The sequence below is a fragment of the Pelodiscus sinensis genome, chromosome 1, assembly GCF_052426305.1.
Source record: "Pelodiscus sinensis isolate ZL-2025 chromosome 1, ASM5242630v1, whole genome shotgun sequence".
NCBI classification, from domain to species: Eukaryota; Metazoa; Chordata; order Testudines; family Trionychidae; genus Pelodiscus; species Pelodiscus sinensis.
Genome location: NC_143052.1, coordinates 290,656,800 through 290,675,994, shown reverse-complemented (window position 1 = coordinate 290,675,994; position 19,195 = coordinate 290,656,800). Strand labels below are relative to the sequence as shown.

Here is a 19,195-nt window from a genome sequence, read left to right as displayed (position 1 = left end):
TTTTTATTCACAGCTGCATCTATATCCAAATCTGCAAAAATGAACTACGGATAACCTCATCCATATTCATGGATGAGGAAACCCGTGGATATAAGATATCTGCAGATTTGCAGGACTCTGTTAATATCCATGTACATATCCAATCCCTTTTCTGAATCTAGCGAAGTTTTTGGCCTCAATGACTTCCAATGGCAGTAAGTTCCACAGTTTAATCACGTGTTGTCTGAAAAAGGATTTTCTTCTATGAATTTTGATTTTTCCACTTTTAAAATTGCATTTAACATCTTGTTTTTTCACTATGAGGTAGGGAGAACAAAAGCTCACAATCTTCCTTTGCTAAGCCATTCATCCTTCTGTATATTTTTATGATCTCTGTCATTCTTCTCCTTCCCAGGGTAAAAAAAAAGTCAGTGTTTTACATCTCTCTTTATCTGTATTTTTCCAGGCACTTGATCATTTTTGTCATGCTTCTCTGAATCCCCTCAAATTCAGCAATATGCATTTGAAGAGTTGACCAATACTGCACACACTATTTCAGATGATTCTGAATGACTTATTTACATGAAATCATGATAATGTTATATATCATTCGCTATTCCATTTCGTATGTATCCTGACATCTTGTTGCTTTTTTTGATTACAGGTATACAGTACATTGAGTAGGGGTTTTCATTGAGCTGTCAACAGTGACACCCCAGTTCTTTTCCTCAGTTGATACAGCTAATTTTGAACTGTAGAATGTGTCCATTCCTTGTAATGTGCATTATATGTACCAATACTGAATTTCATGTGCTGTTGTATTGCCCATTCATCCTCTTGTTTAGAGAAATCTAAAGTTTCTCAAAGTCCTCTCTCTGGTTCTAAATATCTTTGTGACATTGACAAATTTTGTTATTTCATTGCTCCCTCTCCACCTCCTTCCAGGCCATAATGGATTAATTAAACATAAGACCTAATATAGAATTTCGAAGTTGTTACACTGCAGTTAATCTTCTGCTGTGAGGAAAATTGACCATTTAATTCTGCTTTTTGTTTTCTGTCTCCCAGCCCATATTTGCTCCATGATGATACTTTGACTGTCTTTCACCCTGTGACTATTTAGCTTCTTTTTGGCATTTTCTGCAGAACCCCGTGAAAGGCCCTTTGGAAGCTTAGCATTTTTATGTCAGCTGGTTTTCTTTTATGCGTTGACACAGCCAAAGAATTTTAAGGCATTTATGAGACGCAGTTTTCCTAAACTGTGCTGGTTAGTTTCCACTATGTCACTATCTTCCAAGTGCTTGTTGTTCTTTTTTTAATTATTGTTTAAATTAGCTTGCATGTTGTAAGTTTACTGGCCTGTGGTTTCCCCGATCACCCTTTTTCAGTTATAGCTACAGTGTTTGCTACTGTCCAGTACCCTTGAAAAGTGGTTGCATAGTTTTGTTAGCAGCTCAGCCACTTCACATTTGAGTTCCCTCAGAACTCCTGGATGTACCATCTGGACCTGATGACTAGTCAGTTTTCTTCAGCTTTTCCTCTTCTGTCACCTCATTTTCCAAGGATACTTCATCTTTATTACCAGAAAAGAGCAGGACCAGTGTAAGACTCTCCCTAGCAACTGCCAACACTAGATATTCATATGTCCCTTATGTTTCAATCTCCATTCCAGAGGACATGTGTCCATGTTGATGACAGGTTCTGCTCAATAATGAGCCAAAGCAGTGCAGACCAACATATGTTCATTTTCATCATCTGAGTCTGATGCCACCAGCAGAAAGATGATTTTTGTTTTTGCTCACTTGAGTTCTATAGTTTCTTACTGGAGTGTAGCTCTTTTAAGACTTCTGAAAGCATGTTCCACATCTCACCCCTCTCAGATTTTGGGAGGCATTTCCACTTCTTAAACCTTGGATGGAGTGTTGCAGCAATCTTTAGAAATCGCATTGGTACCTTTTTAGCGATTTGTCAGATCTGCAGTGAAAGTGCTCCTAAAATAAACATGTTCTGGGTCATCATCCAACACTGCCATAACATGAACTATATGGCAGAATGCAGGTAATATAAAGCAGGAGACATACGGTTCTTCCCCAAGGAGTTCAGACACAAATTTAATTAATAGATATTTTAATGAACATCATTAGCATGGAAGTATATCCTCTGGAATAGTGGCCAAATCATGAAGGGAGACAAATGTTTAGACTATCTGGTTTGTAAATACCTTCCAATGCTGACTATAAAAGTTCCATGTAAACAACCTGTTCTTATTTTCTGGTGACATTCTAAGTAAAAAGTGGGCAACATTATCTCCCATAAATGTAAACAGATTTGTTCAGCTGAGCAGATGGCTGAACAAGAAGTAAGACCGAGAGGACTTACAAGCTCTAAAATTTTACATAGTTTTGTTCATGAGCACAATTATGTAACAAAAATCTATATTTGTAAATTGCACTTTCACTATTAAGAAATTATTCTGTAGCACTTGTATGAGGTGAACTGAAAAATATTATTTCTTTTGTTAATTATTTTTACAGTGCAAATATTTGTAATACAAATAATGTAAAGAGAGCACTGTACACTTATATGCTGTGTTGTAGTTGAACTAAACATATTGTAGAAAAAAAATCCAAATGTAGAAAAAAATCCATAATATATAATAAGTTTCAATTGGTATTGTATTGTTTAACCGTGTGATTAAAAAGGTGATTAATCATGATTTTTTTGAGTTAATTGTGTAAGTTAACGGATGGATCGATGGCCCAGTAAATAGTAATTTACTTGGTAGGTAAAACTTGCCAGCGTGTCATCTTTGTCCCAAATCTATACTAGAGCAAACATCTCATGTGCACTTCATGATGGGTTCTTTCTGCTCCCAATGCTTCTGTGGTCTTCTTCATTCTGGTACTTTTCTCTCTTTCAAGTTTTCACAATCCTTCATTTGTACTTGCTTCAGATTAGTGAATGGTGACGCATTGTGAATGATATAGTTCTTAATTTTTATGTAAACAGACAAATACTATTTACTTGTCTGATAGCACATCTGTTTTTCATCTTTGCTAGTAAACAGTCCGTAAGTGCAGAACATAATTTTCAGTGTGTGTGTGTGTGTGTGTGTGTGTGTGTGTGTGTGTAAACTCTTTACATGACATCCGTGCATGAGTTTTGTGATGAAATTGATGACTAGTGAGGTACCGGTTTTGATCTAAGACCTCACATGACATATTCTGATGAACTAGATTGAACATACCAGACTCAGGAGATTCCTGGAACCCTTATGACCTTGCTAATTGGGAAAATTTGGTTTCAAGGTCACACTACTCCAGGTCAAAGCATTTACTGTCCTCTTCTTTGACTGGAAAGATATATTCTTAGTAGTTTTCTCCCATTTCTATTTAGGGATAAGGCTTTTCATATTAAAAATAAGGCTATGGGTGAAAGTATTTTTCTACCTATGTGATCAGGAATTAAATCTGGTCACCTGATATACTTTTTTGAGGTCTTTGGTCATATCTGTTATATATTTGAGAGAGTGATAGAACTGTAGCCGTGTTAGTCTGGTGTAGCTGAAGCAAAATACAGGACTATGTAGCACTTTAAAGACTAACAAGATGGTTTATTAGATGATGAGCTTTCGTGGGCCAGACCCACTTCCTCAGATCAAATAGTGGAAGAAAATAGTCACAACCATATATACCAAAGGATACAATTTAAAAAAAATGAACACATATGAAAAGGACAAATCAAATTTCAGAACCAAAGAGGGATGCGGGGGGAGGGGAAATAAATGTCTGTGAGCTAATGATATTAGAGGTGATAATTGGGGAAGCTATCTTTGTAATGGGTAAGATAACTAGAGTGTTTGTTGAGACCGAGGCATAAAGTGTCGAATTTTAGCATGAATGACAGTTCAGAGGATTCCCTTTCAAGTGCATATTTAAAAGGTCTTTGAAGCAGGATGCAGGTGATTAAGTCGTTGAGACAATGTCCTTTCTGGTTGAAATGGCAAGAAACTGTTTTTTCTTTGTGATCCTGTCTAATATCTGTTTTATGGGCATTGATCCTTTGGCGAAGTGTCTGAGACGTTTGTCCAATGTACATAGCAGACGGACACTATCGGCACATGATAGCATAAATTATATTTCTGGATGCGCAGGAATATGTGTTCATGATCTTATAACTCACTTGGTTAGGTCCAATAATGGTATCAACAGAGTGAATATGTGGACTCATCATCTAATAAACCATCTTGTTAGTCTTTAAAGTGCTACATAGTCCTGTATTTTTGCTTCATATTTGAGAGAGTATGTCTATGTATTGGTCTGTCTGTCTGTTCAAGAACTCCTAAGCAGTAAGATCTAGGACCACCAAATTTGGTATAGAGCTTCCTCTTACTATAAATTAAAGCAAGGTGAGGGTTTGGTTGTACCAGGAGAATGGGATGTGCCTAGAATGGGATTTCTTATTATAAAACCATATAGAAAAGAGAGAGAATCACCAGTTATATGAAAGGGGCTGGTTGAGGGCACCCGCTGTCCCATCCAGGACTGCCCCAGCCCTGAGCCCCCCACTCCCTTTTAATGAGGGCGGCAGGAGCTGAAGTCTCCCACCCTCCCCCCGATGTTCATATGGGTACATTGCTGGCTGTTCCCCTTCATCAGGGAATGAGGGGAAAGTTCAGTTTGTTACAATCCTCACTCTGGCTAAGGAATGCAGGGGGCAGATGGCCCTGGACCTGCCCCAGCCGGGGGACATGCACCCCTCTCTCAGCTGTGCCCACTGGAGCAGCAGTGGCCATCGACAGGTACTTCTCACCTGGCCCCAAGCTGCTGCAGTGAGAGAGGGGTGGTGTTGTCCTCTCTCCCAGGGGCAGCCTGCACACTGAACGCCTCATCCCCATCCCAGAACAATGATTTAAATGAAGAAAACCAAAATGTAATTGAGTTAAGGACCTGAGCCACACTGGGTAAATCTTTTACTAGAATATAAATGTGGGGTATTGGGTTATTTTTCATACCAATTTTATCAAAAGGTAATATGTTTGATAAAAAAGGGAAAGAAAAAAAAGAGAAAATCGGGAATAGGAAAAAAGGGAATATAGGGAAAATCATCCACCCATTCATTTACAAATTCTTCATTAAAATATCTATAGATTAATTTTTGAAGCCCTTGAATTTACCTTCTTACTTTAAATATAGTTTCTTGTCCCACACTGGCCGTTCTTGTAACTTTAAAGCTGGTCGGATGAAAAATTATCAGGAATGAGGAAAGAATCCATGTGCAGAACGTCACCTCTGGTGTTTAAACATAAGTTAATCTTGCTTTGATGCCATTAACATTTGCTGCTCATTTGGGAGTAGTTGTACTGGTGGGCAGTAGTATAAATGTCATTTGATTTTGGACCAGTTCCTCCTACAAGAAAATTTCACTGTCTTCACATTGCCAATGTAGACCTCACCTTGTACCGCTTTTCCCAAACAACTGAACACATGCATGCTGCCACTTGTAGGCAATTTTATGTAATAAAAGTCACATGGATAGGCTAAAAAAGTAGTGGTCCTGGTTAACTGTTTAAAGAACAGGTATAATCATGGGTAGTGGCAGTGCCTGTACATTGACCCAATACTCCAATTTTATGGGATAATCCTGATATTTGGGGCTTTGTCCTATTACCAATCCTGCCCCCTCACACTTACTATCTGATCACCCTAAGTGCATGCTTCCCAACCCTACTTCACCAATGTACTGAAACTTTACCTGGAGCAGTGGTCTCCAACCTTTTCAACCACAATTTTCAATTTAAGTGCAATGTAAGATCCACTTCAAACCCAAATACTCTTATCCCACTTCGTACCTCCCCTTCTGTGAGGACTCACCCTGCTCACTCCATTCCCCTTTCTCCCCCATCCTCACTCACTTTCACTGGACTGAGGTAGGGGGTTGGGGTGCAGGGGTTTGGAGTGTGGGAAGGGCTTGGGCTTAGCCAAGGTGGAGGGATTGGGGTCCAGGAGGAGGTTCAGGGTGCATGCTCTGGGAAGGAGTTTGGGAGCAGGGGGATTTCCATTTAGGGCAGGTTTGGTGTAGGAGGAGCTTCAGGGCTAGGACAGGGGTTCAGGAACCAGGTGTTGTTTAAATGAGATGGCGTCTGAGTGATGGAGCAGTGGGGTTAAGGCAGGCTTACTCCTGCTCTGCCCCTGTATCACTCCTGAAAGCAGTTCCATGGCGCCATGTGCTGCCCCTCATCCACAGGCACTGAGCCCACCGCGTCTATTGGCAACAGTTCCCCATTATTGATCAATGGACGCTGCAGGAGTGGTTTCTGCAGACAGAGATAGATGTGGAGACCCTCTGCTCTGCCTTTTTCAGGCGCTGCAGGGACATGCCAGCCACTTCCAGGAGCAGTAATTACCACAGGGATAATTACTCCAGCCACATTTTGGCATTTGAGAACTCACTACTCAAAGAATTGAATTTAAGCCTAAGAGAGAAATGAAAATTATGAAATGCACAGACCAGTCAAAAACCAAACATAATATACTTTGCAAGCAGTAAAAGAAGTAACAACAACCCCCCATGTACATGTTTGGGTGGGAGATGAGAATGCAGGACTGTGTTTATTTGTGAGAATGACAGACACACACAGGGGCTATGTCTCCACAGCTTCCCTCTTCTGCAAAAGCCTATGCAAATGAAGCGTGGATTTGCATATTGCCACACTTCATTTGCATAATTAATTAGGAGCCTGTTTTGCACAAAAAGGCACCATCTACACAGTGCCTTTTTGCACAAAAAACCCCTCTTGTGCAAGAGCCGTTCTTCCTGAAAAAATGAGGAGGAATGGCTCTTGAGCAAGAGGGGGGTTTTGTGCAAAACGGCTCCTAATTAATTATTCCAATGAAGTGCAGCACTATGCTAATCTGTGCTTCATTTGCATAGGCTTTTGCAGAAGAGGGAAGTTGTGTAGATGTAGCCATAGTGTGTGAGAGTGACAGAGATTTGCATTGCCAAGCTCCCTCCATCCCCTTTTCTGTGTGTGGAGATAGGGTACAGAAGTGGGGGATGGAGGGACACCCTGACATCAGCATCCCCCTCTTCTCCCTCCCACACTCTGCACAGCAAGCAGGAGGCTCCTTGGGGGGCAGCTCCAAGCAGAGGTCAGGAGCAGCAGGTCAGAGAGTGGAGGGGCAATTGAAGTGCCAGCACCTGATAACTTCCTGGCCAAACAAGTCAAGATCACCTGTCAGAAGCTCTACCAGTGGATCCCAATCTACTGGTTGGTGACCACTGACCTAGGGACATTATCTTTTAAGGTGGGGAACCTTTTTTGGATCAGGGGCCAATGAGCCACAGAAAAATCAGTTGTGGGCTGCACAAAAACACCCCTCACTGATGCGGCCCCTGACTGAGAAGGAGAACGATACTCCTCACATTCCCTTCACACACGGAGCCTAGGGGGACCCAGCCTAGTATATCTTGTGTGCTCCAGCCCCGTGGGGGGGGGGGGGGTGGAAGTAGAGGGAGGAGGGGCTAGAGTGCCAGCCTAGGCTCCCCAGTGCAGGGGAGGGGGAGGTCTGAGCCTTTGGGGCCAGATCCAAGCAAGCTGGGGGGCCACATCTGGCTCCTGGGCCTGAGGTTCCCCACCCTTGGGCTAAAGGGTAAATTGCAGTTATGGTATTTGGTATGGTATTTCTTTGTGATGAGGATATTTGCCAAGTAGAAACTGGATATAGGTTACCAAATAACGTCTGCTCACTACTCCTTTTGAATGTGGTTGTTCTCAGGACAACAAGTTGTCTAACCAGGTACTACTTCCTGAGCCATCCATTCCTAAGAAAGGGGACAGTTCCTCCTTATATCCCTTTTAATAAAAACATCACAAATATGCCATGTATATCTAATGGTAGACGTTTCCCCTTCCAATAAAGAAACTGAACCTTTTCTGGTAGAGCTTGTCAGTGTAAGTATTACAGGGCTTTCTCTTCAAGGCACACTTCATACATTTCCTTCCTCCTCTCCAGTTATGATAGCTTTGGCAACAGTCTCAGACTTCACTCCTCAAAAGGACATGTTCATTTTTCTAAATCTAAAACTCAGCAGCTTTATTTTTACTAAAAGTCATACAAAAACAAAATAGAATTCAGAATCCAATCTGATAAATTATTTGCAATGGATCATTCTAAACATTGGGGTCAAACATCACCAATTGGGATTATTTGTCTTGAAAACTCTGGTGGTTTTATGTCAAAGAAAAATTAAATTTCATTCTGCCAGAGCTGTCTTATGCTATTTCACTTAGCTTTATGTACAAGTACACTAGTAAAAGCACATACATATACTTAGCTATTCAGCCTGTACAGATACATCATGCATTAGATGTTGCTGTGTCTTTGTCATGCTACTTGTGAGCTGCTCCTTCCACATCCATGTCTGAGAGAGGCCATGCCTCCTTGCAGCTTGGGTATACTAAAAATGTGTATATACCTTTTCTCCCAGCAGGAAAAAGATTAGTGGTTTCTCAAGAGCTGCATCCTTCAAGTAGGGCAGGTCAAACTATCTGGGCTCTGGCCTGTAACCAGGGAGAATGGTAGCAGTTAGAGATGTTAAAATGTGTTTATTTTGGTAAACGTGTACCTGCTGAAAAGTACAACAGGTACACATTTACACACCGGAGGATGCTTATGGCCACTCTGTCCATAGTATGCACAGCTTACATGTGAGAGAGCATCCAATGAGTGTGGACGCTGTCTTTTGGAAGAAGTTTTTTTTTGAAGATATCTTCCGAAAAAGCTTCTTTCGAAAAAAGTTTGCAGTCCAGACGTACCGCTAGTGAAAAACTAGACACTGGGGGTATGTCTACACTACCCTCCTAGTTCGAACTAGGAGGGTAATGTATGCATACCGCACTTGCTAATGAAGCCCGGGATTTGAATTTCCCGGGCTTCATTAGCATAAGCGGGGAGCCGCCATTTTTAAATCCCCGCTGCTTCGAACCCCGTGTAGCGCGGCTACACGGGGCTCGAACTAGGTAGTTCGGACTAGGGTGCCTATTCCGAACTACCGGTACACCTCGTTTCACGAGGAGTACCGGTAGTTCGGAATAGGACCCTAGTCCGAACTACCTAGTTCGAGCCCCGTGTAGCCGCGCTACACGGGGTTCGAAGCAGCGGGGATTTAAAAATGGCGGCTCCCCGCTTATGCTAATGAAGCCCGGGAAATTCAAATCCCGGGCTTCATTAGCAAGTGCGGTATGCATACATTACCCCGCTAGTTCGAACTAGCGGGGTAGTGTAGACATACCCTTGGTAACCCTAAGGGGGTGTCTACAGTTCACCCGTAGCTTGAAATCAGATACGCAATTTGAGCTATGCAAATTGTGTATCTTTTTTTATGTTATTTCAGAATAAGGCGCTATTCTGAAATGTCCCATAATCCTTGTGCAATGAGGTTTACAGACACGTCGGAATAGCGAGCCCGCTACATTTTGCTATAATGGGCTTGCTCTTAAGATACAGAATAGCTATTTCAGGATACCAGAGGTATCTCGGCTCTGGGCTGGGATATCAGGGTATTAGAAGTATCCTGAAATTGTTCCACAGTGTAGACATAGCCTAAGTGACAATCCCGGAATGTAGGTGAAGGAAGTAAATAGTAGATAATCACTCAACATGGCTCATGCAGTAATTGTCAGTTGGCATATTGGCTATAAATTATCATGGAAATATGGGGCATGAGACTGTGCAGTCCAGAAAGGTAGTGTGTCCTAATATGGCTTTGTCACATTTGCCTCCTCCCAAATCTGGCTTGCTTTGGGACTACATCAGTGAAAGCAGCATGTCCCCAGGTGATATTTAATTTGGGAAGCAATGCAATTTCAACCCAGAAACTCTACAATACTAAGTGCTATTGTAACCCACGCACTGAGGCCATGTCTACACTGCAAAAAGTTCTTGCGCACGAGCACGTCCACACTTCAATGTGCTTTTGCCTAAGAGATGTGCTTTTGCACAAGAGAGCATGCACACAGCTATGGACGCTCTTGCGCAAGAAAGCTCTGATGGCTATTAACAGAATGGCCATCAGAGCATCTTGCACAAAAAGGCTTATTCCTTGTAGAAGAGGCATAACTCTTGTGCAAAAAGCCCTGTCTTCTGACGATCTGCTGTACTTTTTCTTGTGCAAAAATGTGCTTGTAGCACGGACACTCCATGAGTTTTTGCACAAAAATGGCTATTCTTGCGCAAAACCTCTGCAGCATAGACATAGCCCTGGTGGGTGTGGTTCACTGTCCTGCATAGTGACACTTAGACCACTTACAGTGAGAGATAAGAACAAGGGAGCTCTACAGTCTAAGCTGAGAGCCAGCTGGCTTTATAGCTCAAGCTGTAGCAGTTTCTGTACTAAGTTTCTAGCAGTTCTATGTTCAAATCCACCTTGTGGTGGTTACAAGTGGGGGATTGTCTGGGATCTCAATTGGCTCTCTGAACCCTAGGACATGCTTCCTTGCCTAAGGGGAAGTATGGAACCCACACACCTAATGGATGTGGTTCACAGTTCTATATAGTGGTGGTTAGACCACTTACAGTGAGAAGTAAGAACAAGGGAACTCTACAGCCTAAGCTGTGAGCCAGCTGGCTTGATAGCTCAAGCTGTAGAAGTTCCTTTCCTAAGTTCTAGTGGTCCTAGGTTCAAATCTGCTTGGAGGTAGGTATGCTATATGTCTGCCCCAATAAGCTCTGGAATCCTAGGAGACAATCTGTGTTTCTTTTCTTGCTCTGGGAAAATCTCCCCTGACTGCATCCAATGTCACCAGCTTCTTCACTCTGCTCCAGACCCTCTACCTACTGCACTGGGGCACGATTTGGAGTGAGACTCTTGTCCAAGGTTGCTTCCCCGAGTCAGGAATGCTTTAAAAATAATGGGATGCAAGTTATTTAGCACCCTCAGCTCTCACTGAACTCCACTCAGGGTTGAGCCCAAAGAAGGGAATTTGAACTCAGAAAAGATAAACTGTTACATTCAGTGTTGTTGTAGCCACATTGGCCCTAGGATATTAGAGCCAGGGTGGGAAACCTAAGGCCCGGGGATGCAACTGGACCCCATTTTCTCTAGATCCAATCCCCCAGAGGCTCAGGGCTTGCCCCCTGCCTCCCAGCATCGGGGAGCCACTGCTGGTGCTCCAGCCCTGCACAGACACACCCTGCCATCACAGCTTCTCCCCACAGCCCTGGAGCGCCATCACCTGTGGAGCCCTGAGCCTCGCAGGCCAGAGTCAGGCAAGCACAGCAACTCCCTCCCACACTCTGAGCCCCTCATTTTTGGCTCTACCGCAGAGCCTAGAGGAGGCCACAAAATGTACTAATCCAATACCCCTTCTGACCCTGGATCTGGTGTGTGAGGGGAATGCAGGGAGTGTCTTTCTGCTTCTCAGTCAGGGGCCACGTCAGTGAGGGTTTTTTGCTTTTCACTTCTGTGTGGCTCCTAACTGATTTTTCTGTGAGTCAGCAGGCCCTAACCCCAAAAAGGTTCCCCCACCTCTCTATTAGAGACAAGGTTGGTAAGAGTTTTATTTTATGGGACCAACTTCACACTTACTCAGAGCTGTTCTTGCCATCTGGGAAATGTACCCAGAGTGTCACAGCTAAATACAATGTAGCACAGATTATATAGCATAAGTAGTTAACATATTTCAAGGGACTATTCAAGGTGAAGTGGCTCGTTAACACCTTTCCAGTAATAGGGGAAAGAAAAGGGAGGGGATTATAGATTGTTGTAAAAAGACAAATCCATTGTGACTGTTCAGTCCATGATTTTTAGTGTCTAGCAAGTTATGAATTTAAGCTCCCAGGATTATTTTTTGAAGGTATTGGTGCAATAAAAGTTACTACCTCATGCACCTTGACTCTCTAAACCAGGGTTTCTTAAATTTCATTGTATTGGGATCCACTTCTGACAACAAAAATTACATTAGACCCCAGGGGGACTGAAGCCTGAGAACTGCCCCCCCCCCCACCTTGTTGCCCTAGACCGGGGGGGGGGGGGCGGTGCAGCAAAGCCAAAGCCCAGTGGTTGCAGCCCCAAGTAGCAGGCCTGTAACCTGAGCCTTCCGTCCAGTTCTGAAGCCTTCAAACTTTGGCTTCTGTCTCAGTGGCGGGACTTTGGTTTCGGCATCAGTCCTGGACCCCAGCAAGTCTAAGCCAGTGCTGGTGACTCCTTTAAATCACAATTGTGACCCACTTTGGGGTCCCAACCCACAGTTTGAGAACCGCTGCTCTAAACTATTTAAAACAGGCACCCCCCTATACTACTAAACAAACCTTTTGAATAAAGGTGCCCGCAGGTCACTAATGCAGGTTCTTTTTTCCAAGAAAAACAAAGATACCTGACAAAAAAAAAAGCTTTCACAAAAGCTGCATACTTCCGAAGGGTTGCGCTTAGTCCTTTTAGTGTACCACAAGGACCCTAAATGAATATGAATTATTGCACAGAATTCTGTAGCGCTCACAGGTTTCTCACAAATAATGGAACTGTTTTCTTAAATACTAAATTTATGTGAAACCTACTAAAGCAATGCAGAAACTTAGCAGGGCTATTAAATACCTAGGAAAGGCCTGATTCTGCCAGCTTCATTTAGCATTAATACCTTGCTAAACAAAGGCTAGATTCTCCCATCAGTCTAGCGCTTTCTACATGAGGGGTTAAGATGGTTTAACTGTATCACTGGGGGTGTGGATTTTTCACACCCTGCCAACGTGCGGGGGAGGACACAACACCAGGGCCTGGCGATTCAAAGGGGCCCAGAGCTTCCTGCTGCCACTACCGCTACTGCAGCAGCAACAGCGGCCAGAGCCCCACGCAATGATCTGCAGAGGTCCAGGCAGCACACTTCAGATAGCACTGAGGGTGTGGGCAGCATGATACAGGCAGCACTGAGGGACAACTGCCCTGGCTCTGTCCCTCGTGCCTTTGGCTACACCCCTTCCAGGAGCATGGAGACACCTCTCCCCTCCACTACCTGGCTCAGGGGTCTTTTGAGACTGGGCCATGCTTATGTTTTTGGGCACTTACATATTTGATCAGTCCTTTTGAAGTTAATGGGACTACTGGTGAATATATGCTCAACAACATTAATCAGGGCTGGGCCTTCGTATTTCAGCTCACATCATTTCATCCTGGGTTACATTGTGCAGCTGTACATGCTACGTGCAAGTGGAGAGTCAACTAACATGGAATGGACAAATCAGGAAAAGAATGGATGAATGTAAGTTGTAACTTTTCTAGCTAAAAGAATAAATTTACCTAAGCAAAACTAGTTACCTGCTTCAATTGTCTAGGAGAGAATGATTGCAGGAGTTACTCTGGGTACTAATTGGCTTGTTCGGAACCTACCCCAAACCTGATTTACCAATCATTTCTAGCTTTAGTAAATGGCACAATATAATGGCAATTAAAACATGATTAATTTTCCCATGTTGTTTCTATATTAATTTAAAATGATCATCTGGGCTTAATTCAGATCAAAGAAAAATAGAATCTCTTCTAAAATATTATCTTTCATGTCTTATTTTTCTATCAATTCCTTGAGTGCCTCTCAGTGTTTGGCATACTGCGAGGACTCGTCTTCAAACTGCTGAACTTAAAGGTACTTAGTTGCAGCAGACCTTCTTCCTATCTACTTTTTTCATACTTGAGGTCATATTACTGCAGAATGTGCCATCACTGTTATTTCTGTAGTAACAAACTGTAATGTCTTTTCAAACTGTGATTTCCTGTTATAGAACAAACTGTGCTCACGTCCCATAACAGTGTGTGCATTAGGAAAACAGAGTGATAAGTAGAAGAATTGAACAGTTCTAAAACTTCATTGCACCTTGACTGCTTTCTGACAACAAATATGACTCTACAAACCCAGGAGGCGGGAGTCTAAGGCTGCCCAAGCCACACCACCGTAGGTGATGGGGAGAGAGCCAAACCCCAAGCCCCACTGCCCCAGATGGAGAGGGACTGAAGTCCAAGGTCTTCAGTCCCAGCTTGGCAGGGGGCCTGTAACCTGATCCCCGCTTCCAATGGCTGAAATCCTCTGGCCTGGCTTTGGCTCCAGCAGCTGGACTGACAGCCATCGTGGGCCCTAGAGCAAGGAGTGAGGAAGACCCAGCTCTGCACCCCCGGAAGGGGTGGGGCCGGGGGCAGCCAGCCTTCGGAGCTGCACGGTTTGTCTCCAGCAGTGATTTAAAGGGTTCAGGGCTTTGGCTGCTGCTATTGCTGCCATGAGCCCTAGGCTTCTTTGAACTGCTGGGCTTTGCCCCCCAACCCCTGGACCTGGCAAATCTAAGCCAGTCCTGGCTAGGGTTGTCAGGTGTCCGATTTTGAACCAGACAGTCCGTATTTGAGCTTTCTGTTCAGGAATCAAACTGAGAAAATATAAATGAGAAAATATAAATGTCCAGTATTTTCTAAATAAGAAAACAGGATCATTTTTGTTCTATTTTTTTTAAGTGAAACAGAGCAACTGGCTATCCTGACTTTGAGCACTCCCTGTGAAGGCAGGGGAGTCCATTGCCACAGAACAGCAAGTCTAGAAGCCCTAGGTTGAACTGGCATCCCTCAGAGTTTCCACTCTCCCTGCCATGCACCAGGGAACCTAGACCTGGAGTGGCCCAACAAGAGCTGGAGCTCTAAGGCGTAGGGCAGTCCATGTGGCGGGTCTGCCCCTGAGCTGTGGAAACCCTAATGACTGGTGCTGATGTGGCAGGGCTAGCCTACAACCATGAAAGCCCACAGTCTTCAGCAACCATGTGACCTGGCAGGAAACCAGGCAGATTTGTAATGCAAATCTATCTGGTAGGAATGGGATGATTCTGTTTTTCCACAGAGGTTAATGGAAACCAAAACATTTTGATTGTGATGAACGACCTTTTTCCAATGAAAAATCACTCTCTCCGAAAATTCCTGACCAAGACAATAGATTTAGTTTTAATTCAGTCCTGGAGGATGAGAGAACAGTTATTTCCAAGTATTTCCAAGTATATAAAAGAGAATAAAAAGCAGAATTTGATGCAATCAGATTAGACATTTCTCAGAGTTTGTAAAAGTTACAATGAAAGATGAGCTGGGACAGCTTGATTCTTATTTGCTAATGTTTATACATCCTGCTGAGATTTCCGTGGGGCTGTGCATTTTGATTTATTTAGGGACTTTTTAAAATAAATCTATGCAGTTCCAACAAAGGGACTTCTACAAATTTCATGTTAACAAACAGCTTTTATCTCCTTTACATTTTCTTTTTCCTACTAATACAAGATAGACATGAAAGGTGCAATCAGGGGAGTTGCTAGCTTATTGTGGGGCTTGTTATTGAATCTTCCTGAATCTGTGCTTACAAGACTCACACTGTTGTTTTCCAGGCTGCTCATTAACGCTTGCCAATGTGACACTGCATGGCTGAGCTTTGCAGTGATTTAGTTTTGTGCATAACTTGAACAGAGGTATTGCATTTACATAGCAGAGCTAATTTATTTTAGTACTTCAGGCTTCTTATGCAAAGGACAAACATTCATCGGTATCTGTAGTTCCTCTTAAATATTAATCTAAGTCTCTGTTCTGATCTCCAGCTACATCTCTACTCAGTGCTCTGCTGCTGACTCCTTGCCCCTTATCTCTTTCTCCCATTTGCATCTCTATGCTTTTTTCCTTGTTACCTCTCTGCCTGGAATGCCTTCCCTTTTCTCTGTGTCTTAACTCCTCCTTCAGATCCCCCCCCCCCAGAAATTAATTTCTATAAGCTTGGATACCACCATTAGTGGCCACATTTACACCCTGATAACAGGCATTAATATATTATTTGAATTTATACTGTTCAATAAGCATTTACATAGTTTATCATGGGGACTTGCTGCTAGTTTGATTCATAGTAAGCAGTGTACCAAGAAAACTAAACTGTTTTGGAGAAAAAATAACTTTTATTTCTAAAATTTCTTAAAAGACTTATTCCCATTGAAATGAACTGCAAAATTTCCCTCGACTTCCATGGTGTGGGATCAAGCAACTGATACATATGACACTGGGACAGGATGGGGCAATAATTTCTGAATGGGGTGCAAGGTTTGGGACAGAGCGTGGGTGCCAAAGAGAGTTTGGGGTAGGAGACTGGGATGCAGGAGAGGGTGTGAAGTCTGAGAGTAAGTTTGGGTGAAGGAGGGGGTTTGCAGTGTATGAAGCTTTACCATTCCCCCTGCCTCAGCCTGGCGCAGAGAGGCAGCTTGAGCAGCCAGCCACTCTGAGCCCTCAGGCTGCTCCCTGCCTGTGGGTCCAGTGGGATGGTCTGCAGGACGGATTGAAAGGCTTGGAGGGCTGCATCCAACCGCTGGGCTGTATCTTACCCACCCCTGCACTGAGAGCTAGATTTTCAAAATTGTTCAATATCTACACTTGGGGCCTGATTTTCCAAAGTGCTGAGCTTCCATTTAAGGATCTACATAAATGGCCTGGTATTTTCAAAAGACCTCTATCTGGAATGTATTTAATTCCTTTCAAAATCTAGGCCTAATGTTGCCCTGGGAGTTGTTGTGAGCCTAATCTCTTATGAAAATCTGCATTTTACTTAGCTGCACAAATTACATTCTTTTGAAAATCTGGCTTAACTTGTGGATGCTGAGCATGTGAAAGTCTGATGTTGAGTTCTTTCCAGCCTATTGAAAGGTTGTATCGCTGTTGTTGTCAGGATGAACACCTGTGCAAAACTAATAGCTCTGAAGCAATTGTGTGCAGTGCTTAAGTGTTTGATTTTTAAAGGTTTATTTTGGAAATGTTCCAGAGTTTCTAGCCATCACAAAGTCTTCTGTCATCTTTCTATGTTCACTTTGCTCCTGCTGTGTCTGAGTTAGCCTCACTGCTTCTGCAACATCAGGCAATTTGGGCTATAGCTGATCACTACTGTATCCAATGTTTAGTGCAACAAAAATTTTGTGTGGATTGTTTACTGTTGTCTGAAGGAAGTATTCATTCACACACCACACAGAGCACTATCTGAATTAGAAAATATAATTTGTCCACTGGAAAGTTTATCTTACATGCTGAATTAAATCTTGAACCTGAAATAAAAATATAAGCCTTGTTTGTTGGAAGGTTTTTGCTGATTGGACTGTGTTAAACGGCATATTGTTACCTGTTCTATTTGTAAATGTTTTCTTAGTATTATCACCTACTTCTCAGATGTGCTTAGTAACAAATGTACACAGGCTGGCCCATATACTTCAGGCAAAATAATGATGATTATAATACCCACTTTTATAGCACTGTCATGTTGTCTAGAGTGGCTTACAACTGTGAGTGCCAGCTTCGGGTCACACTGTGAGAAAACAGGACAGACTAATTAGTGGTATCTTCCATAATTAGATTTCACGAATCCAGTAACAAATGTGCAGTCCTAGATTACTTTGGTCTTCCCATAAAGTCACAAACAGTTCCCTTAGGGCCTTGTTTCTTAAACTGTGTTCTGCGGAACACTGGTGTTCCACGGAGAACTCACAGGTGTGACACGGCCATATGAAGAAAAAGAAGGCCGCGAGAGCTGCTGAGACACATAGGGCGGTGCAAAGAGGTGAGCAAGTGATGACACGGCAGAAATGAGGCGGGGCTACCCGCGTTTCTCACCTGCTTCTGCGCCCGGCTTGCAACCTCCTGGGAAAGCTCCATGCCTCATTTGCACCCCTTGCCAGAGGGGAGGAGAGTTGCAGGGCCAGCAGCAGGGCCGGCTTTGATTGGCTGTCTCTGCTGCTGCTCTGGGGATCCTGCCTGCCAGGGGAGAGAACTGTCCTAAAGCTGCCCCCCCCATCCGGGTCTTTGCATCGCTGTCTTTAGCCCTCACTTGTTACCCAGGATAGCTGAGGGGGGCCAGCACCTTCCACCCTCTTGCACAGACAAGGCCCTTCCATTCAGTATTCTGTGTAAAAAATAACAGAGCCAGGGGCTAAAACTATTGAAGGATAAAACATTAAGCAGTAAGGGACCCACTGTAAATTAGGAGGCAGGGTAAGGTCCTCAGTGTCCTTAATGCTGGTGTGGCTGCTATGGCTGCTGTCAGTCAGCTGCTTGACATTAACCCGGGCTTGATAAGGTATTGAATTTATAATTTTCACCAATATGAGTAAACAGAGTAAATTAAATTTCCCTATAAACAAGATTGAAGTTTAGAAGGCTTCATAGGGCAGTGAGCAACTATTGTTGTTGTCTGTAAAAGTGTCGTCCATTGATCAAGGGTGTGTGTGTGTTCCTCATAAAAAAAATTATTGTTTGGTCTTCCTCAGTCTTAAAAAGTTTAAGAAACATTGCCTTAGGATATTTCTAAACTATATCCCTCTGTCGAAAGAGGTATGTAAATTAGGCAAATCGAAAGTGCAAATGAAGTGGGGATTTGAATATCTCACACTTCATTTCCATAATGGTGTCCGAGCGCTTTTTCGAAAAAGGGTTTTTCGAAAGTGAAAGCGCCATCTAGATGCAGTTCTTTTGGGGGAAAAAACCCCTTTTTCAAAAGATCCCGTATTCCTCAGGAGTAAAAAGGGTTTCTTTGGTTTTTTTGAAAGAACCGCATTTAGATGGTGCTTTCACTTTCGAAAAACTCTTTTTCGAAAAAGCACTTGGATGCCATTATGCAAATGAAGCATGGGATATTTAAATCCCCGTTTCTTGTGCACTTTCGATTTGCCTCATTTACATCCCTCTTTCAAAAGAGAGATGTAGTTTAGACATACTCTTAGTCTCACCAGCCTACCTTGCCACCCAGACAAACTGGCTTTTTTGACATTGGTTACTATACCACATTTCATTAGGTTACTCCTAAATCCCTAAGTGCCAGTCGATTACCCATGGTATTCTGTATCTCACCAAAAACAACACTGAAGCCGGTTTCTCTAACAAACTAACTTAAAGATTTATTAGCTAAGAAAAGAAATGTGTTGTGGAGTGGTTAAAGCAGATAAAATGTAACAGGTGAGTCAAAGTTTGTAAGTCTAAATTGATCACAGAGATGTAGTTACCTACAGTAATTCTGAGGATCTCTGTATAGTCTGTATTCTTGTTTAGTATTCCACCCTGTTAGAATCCAGAATAGTTCAGAGATAAAAGATCAATCCTGGATCAGTTCTTACAGCCTCTTTCCAGGGAAGGCAATTTGGCAATTCACAGCATAGGCTTTGCCTTTGTGGATCAAATGTAAACAGAG

At 43.0% G+C, this 19,195-nt stretch overlaps 1 protein-coding gene across 10 annotated transcripts in view; it reads left to right on the top strand.

Moving 5' to 3' along the window:
• The window catches only part of ENOX1 (ecto-NOX disulfide-thiol exchanger 1), a 549,328-nt gene that overhangs the window by 193,798 nt on the left and 336,335 nt on the right, over positions 1-19,195 (top strand). For 4 of the 10 annotated variants that reach the window (XM_089775466.1, XM_075918970.2, XM_089775468.1 and 1 more), the window contains exon 3: positions 13,130-13,234. The exons of the other annotated variants lie outside the window; for them this stretch is intronic. The gene's annotated coding sequence lies outside the window, so the exon portion shown is untranslated. The remainder of the gene's footprint in view (positions 1-13,129; positions 13,235-19,195) is intronic. 10 annotated transcript variants of the gene reach the window in all.